Raw genomic sequence first — 6,000 nt, forward strand, 5'->3', positions numbered from 1 at the left:
CACACACCCTCATAGGCCAACTCTCTTCTGATCCAGTCATCCGACCTCTCCTTGACCTCGCTGCAGTGTCACCGCCGGCCGTCACCGCTCTCGGGCCAAGGACACCTGAAATGTTCCCGTGTGGGGGTACTGCGAGTAGAATTGCTGTATGGGTTTTTGTGTGTGTGGTTTTTTTTAAGTATTTTGGGGTGAAAAGAGAGGGAAAGAGACTTTTCTTTGGCAAAACACATACCTAGAAGTTAGTTCGCTGGGGCACAGGGTTGGCAACTGTTGAGCTTTATAAGAAACTGTCACAGAGCTCCCACCGGGAGCCGCAGCTGCTGTGTCCTCACCGCCCGTCGGTCGGTATTGGTCTTTTTCGTCTCAGCCATCCTGATGGGTGTAAAACGGTATCTCACTGGGCTTTCCGTTTATTTTCTCTGATGCCTACTGCGGCCAAGTGCCTTTTTCGGGTTTACTGGCCGCCGATGTGTCTTCTTTCGTGAGGTGTCTATTCAAGCCTTCGGCCCATTGTAAGCAGGTGGGCTGTTTACGTTTTTACCATTTATCTTTAGGAATTCTTTATAAATTCTGGATATGAGTCTTTTGTCAGATATGTCTACTGTGAATATTTTCTTCGTCTTTGGCTTGCCGTTTCATTTCCTTCATGAGCAGAAGTTTAGCAGAATAATAAAATAACTTTTACAAAAAGTGAATCATTACTTGAAATAAAAACATACCCAGGTCGTAGGTTCGGTCTCTGGAGAGGACACGTGGGGGAGGCAACTAATCGATATTTCACTCTCACATTGTTTCTATCTCTCCTTTCCTCTCTCTAAAATCAATGAGGGCATATTCTCCGGTAAGGATTAAAAAAAAATTTTTTTTAAATAAAGGCATTAAAAAAAAAAAAAAAAGATGAGACCATATTTCCATATCTTGGTTATTAGGAATATTTTCTATATTCACACAAATATATATATATGCATATGTATACATATTTATAACCACATACATAAAATCTGTTACATATATCTGCAGATATTTTGATAAACAAATTTTAAATTTTTATGAAGTCCAATTTACCAAATTATTTTTTATGGTTCCTCCTTTCTGTGTCTGCTCTTTAAAATCTTCGCCAACCCCAAGATGATGATGATGTTGTCCTAAAACTTCTTATAGAAGTATTACAGTTTTAGCTTTTCTGTTTATGTCTACAATCCATCCAAATTCAATTTTTGAGCAGGATGAGGTGAGGTTCATTTATCCAGTTTTCCAGCACTGCTTATGAAAATATTTTTCCCCAATGAATTTGGTGGCTTTGCTCGCACCAATGGACTGTACATACAGGGGTCTATTTGGGGCTCTTTATTATGATCTACTCACATGTATATCTTTACACCACCTTGACTACTATGGTTTTATAAAAGCCCCCAAATCAGGTACGGTGAGTCCTCCTACTTACATTTTCTTTCTCAAGATTATTTGGGGTATTCTAGTTCCTATGTTTGAGTGCATTTTAAAATCAACTTGTATGAAAAAGTCTGTTGGAGCACCGATTGAGATTACAAAAGATTTATACCTCAGTTTGGGTAGAACTGACTTCTCAACGATATTGAATGTTCCACTTCATGAACATGGTAGAGCTCCCTACTTATTAACTCTCCTTTAGTTTCAGAAATGTTTTATGATTTTCAATATAGAGGTGTTACACATGTTTTGTTAAAATGACTCCCAATAATTTCTTGGGAGTGGGAATGATACTTTAAGACTGTTTTCTATTTCATTTTCCATTTGTTTGCTGCTAATAGCATATAGGGTGTCCCAAAAAATGTATACACACTGTAACAGCTGATAGCTCAATTTTGAAAATGTGTTTCAATAAACACTGCCTTTATCATTTATTCAAAGTGTGTATATACATTTTGTTGGGACACCCTACATATTTGCCAATTATTGTCACTATATTGACCTGATAAATTCAATTATTGTTTCTAGTCATTGTTTACAGGTTACTTAAGATTTTCTATTTAAACAGTCATGTCATCTACAAATAGAAACATCTGTATTTCTCGCTTTCCAATTTCAATGCCTTTTACGTTTTTCACTTTTCTTATTACAGTACTAGGACCTCCACTGTTGAATAGAAATGAGAGCAGACACCTTACCTTGGTCCAACCTTGAGGGAAAATGCTCGATATCTCACATTACAGTAATAAGATGTTAGCTGTGAGTTTTCTGTAAATGCAATTTATCACATTGAGAAGGTTCCCTCATAGTCTTAGCTGGCTGAGGGTTTTTCTCATGAATGGATGTTGGATTTGCCAAGTGATTTTCTAAACTGATTGAGAGGATTATGTTTTTAAAAATAATTTATTTGCTTAATGTGGTGAGTTACAGTGACCGATTTTCAGATGTGAAAACAAACTTGTGTCCCTGGAATAAATCCACTTGGTCACTGTGAATCCCCTTTTACAGATTGCTGAATTCAATCTGATGACACTAAGTTGAGGGGTTTTGTGTCTGTGTTCATGAGGAATATTGGTCTGGAATTTTCTTTTCTGGCAATGTCTTTGCCAGGTTTTGGTATCAGGGTAACGCTGACCTCACAAAGTATGTTGGGAAGGGTTCCCACCTTTTCTATTTTCTAAAAGAGTTTATGCGATATTGGCTTTTTTTTTTCTTAAATTATTGGCAGAAATGAACAGTGAAGCCATCTGGGGCTGGTTTTCTTCTTTGTTGGAAAGGTTTTAATAATAAACTAATGCCCTTTCATAAATCTATTTCTATTCTCTGTTTCTTGTTATTTCAATATTGGCAACATAAGCTTTCAAGCAACTTGTCCATTTCATCTCAGCTGGGTTTTATTGGCATAAAGTTGTTCATGGTGTTTCTCTATTATCCTTTCATTTTCTTTCTTTTTAAATTAAAAAAATATATATGTCTTTATTGATTTCAGAGAGAGGAAGGGAGGAGAGAGAGAGAAACATCAGTGATGAGAGTCATTGATCGGCTGCCTCCTGCTCGCCCCCTGCTGGGGATTGAGCCCCCAACCCGGGCATGTGCCCTGACCGGGAATCGAACCGCGATCTCCTGGATCCTAGGTCAATGTTCAACCACTGAGCCACGCTGGCCAGGCTATCCTTTCATTTTCTGTAGAATATGTTGTGATTTTCCCTGATATTCCTGATAATGCTCATTTGGCTTTTCTCTCTTTTTGAGCAATCTGGATTGCTACAAATTTATAAATTTTATTAATCTCTTAGAAAACCAACTTTCTATTGTCTTCTGTTTCACTTATATCTGCTCTTTATTACCTCTTCCCTTCTCCTTACTTTGGGTTTAAGGATTTAACTGGTTCTTTTTTCTAGATGCTCGAAATGGAAATGGAAATCACCAATTTTAGACCTTTCGTCTTTTCTAATGTGAACATCGAAGGCAACGCATTTCCCTCTATTTTGCCGCATCTCAGAAACCTGACAGGTATTTGCATTATCGTTCAGTTCAAATTATTCTTCATTTCTCTGTGATTCTTTCTTGACCCAGGTGTTACCTAAACATGCACTTAATTTTCAAATTCCAGTGCTCTCTCAGATATTTTATTGATCCATTTATGATGAATGAACATAGTCTATAAGATTCTAACCCTTCAACGTCTTCGACATTTATTGAGATTAACGTTACGGCTCAGTAAGCTCTGTCCTGATGAAGGTGCCATGTCGCTTGGGGAGAACATGTGTTTTGCAGTTGCTGGGTGTGATGTTCTCTAAATATCGGTTAGATTGCTCCCGGTCGGGTTCCCAGCCGGCAGCTGCTCTGCCCTGGCCATTTGCAAGCAGGATGGTGACTGGCGAGCACGCCCACGATGAACTACTGCGGGCGAGTGTGCAAAGCAGAAACGGGCTGAAAGAAGGGGTGGAGCTACAGTAGTTTTAAGTGAGGCCTCGCTTGATCTTACTGGGAGCATGGAACTGGGGCACGTCTCCAGATTTCCTCATTTTCTGGCTACTCTGTTACGAGTTGTCAGACCCCTAATCCTGCCACATGGGCTGGGGAGTGCTTTCCAGGAACAGCCACGCGAGCGTGGATCTCACTCGGCGCTTCCCTTCTTCCAAGGGACAAAGCCCCCTTAGTCTATCTGTGTTTTGTTTCTCTCCAGGATCCTCAAATAGTTTCTTTTAAACATTTTAGCCGAAGTTTAGAATGATCTGTGAGAGGGCTAGAACCGTGGAAGCTACTGAGTCATTAGTGGAACTGAATCTCTTTCATTTTCTTAAATACTAGATAAAGAAGTAACATGATGTTAGAGTTGGAGGGACCCGGGAGGCTGTTTAGCAGTCCCTTCAGGAGATCTGGTCAACCTTGCCCTGGGGGGAGCTCCCCACCCGCAGAAGAACCACCTCATTGTGTTTGAACTGCCCCAGTGTCAGTCACAGGCTCCTCCTGTGACTTCTCCCCACCTCAGGCCCCAGGGGAGCTCACAGTCTGGTAAAGGGGGGGAGAAAATGAACCAGTGAACAGATATTTATGGATTGGGGTAAGAGTTAGTAGGAAATACACAGAGTGCTCACAAAGGCTAACATGGAGAAGGACAGGCAAGGCCTCTCTGACACATGGAAGGTGAGGGGAAAGGGACGTTTCTATGCAAAGGCCCTGGGGCTGGAAAGAGTTAGGCAATTTGAAGAATAAAAGGAAGGCCATCCCAACCAGGAAATAAGAAGGAGATTTTTATAAGAAAATGTTTAGAAAAGTGAAGACGGGCCAGACCATGAAAGGTCATACTGAAAATAATTTTGATTTTAATCCAAGTGTAAAAGTAAGCTACTAGAGGGTTAGGAACAGGAGAGAGACGTGATCTAGTCTACCTGGCTCCTGTGTGGGAAACAGACTGTAGGGGGTGTGTTTGGAAGGAGCCAGACAAGTGAGGGGCTGTTAGTCATTTGGGTCCTTAAGTGAGAAAGGAAGGAGTTAGATTACGTGATTTGCAAGGCATCTCCCTGTTCCCTGAGTCACTCATTTCTTCTGCTACTAGACACTGGATATTTCTTCAGTGACAACCTTAATCTGATAGTGGGACAAGGTGACGATGAGAGGGATTTGGGGAGGTAAAGGAGGGAAGGAAGACTCTGGGACAGAATCCTGTTGGCCAGCCGAGTGCTCAGCCTCACACCGCCCCACCAATGGCCACTAGTGGGCAAGAACGAGCACACCAGGCAGGACAGAAAAAATAAAACTAAAACAAACACCTTATAAAGCAGCTTTGCAAACTTACTTCTTGGCGGCTGTGCTATGAAGGAAGTCTTTACTGGTTTAGGATTTTTTGTTGTTTTTTAAATAAAAAAGGGCAGGAGACTTCTCAGACGTGTTGGTGGAGACACCAGACAGAAGTAGGGTGCAAATCATAAGAACATGAGTATTGCATCCAAGAGGGCAACCGGTCAGCCCGGACAGGAGAATAGACATCTCCACTAAGGTGTTTCATAGACCCCAGACTCATTCCTTGGTCATCCTGAGATAAATTCAGCCATCTGGGCCCCTCACTTGCTCCCTGAAGTCCCCCTATTTGTCCACTCACGTAGGCCACAAACCTGAGTCTCACACTTCACTTCTTAACCCTCACCAATTTCAGCCACTTAGTCACCAGGCCCTGTCAGTCCCATCGCCCCAAACATCTTTAGCACCATCCTCTCCTCTCCATCACCCTATCATAGTCTTGGTTCACACGCTACTAAATTAAAAATGAGCCAAAGACCTTAATGGCCACGTCACCTAAGAAGATATACGGATGGCAAATAAGCATATAAAAGATGCTCCACATCATGTGTCATCAGGGAGATGCAAATTAAACAATGAGACACCACTATACACCTATCAGAATGGCCAAAACCAGGAACGCTGACACCACCAAATGCCGGGGAGGGTGTGGAGCAACGGGAACTCTCATTCACTGCACAGCCACTTTGGAAGACAGGTTGGTAGTTTCTTATAAAACTTAACATACTCCTACCATATGATCCAGAA

This window comes from Miniopterus natalensis, chromosome 2 (genome assembly GCF_054644295.1).
Source record: "Miniopterus natalensis isolate mMinNat1 chromosome 2, mMinNat1.hap1, whole genome shotgun sequence".
Lineage (NCBI taxonomy): Eukaryota > Metazoa > Chordata > Mammalia > Chiroptera > Miniopteridae > Miniopterus > Miniopterus natalensis.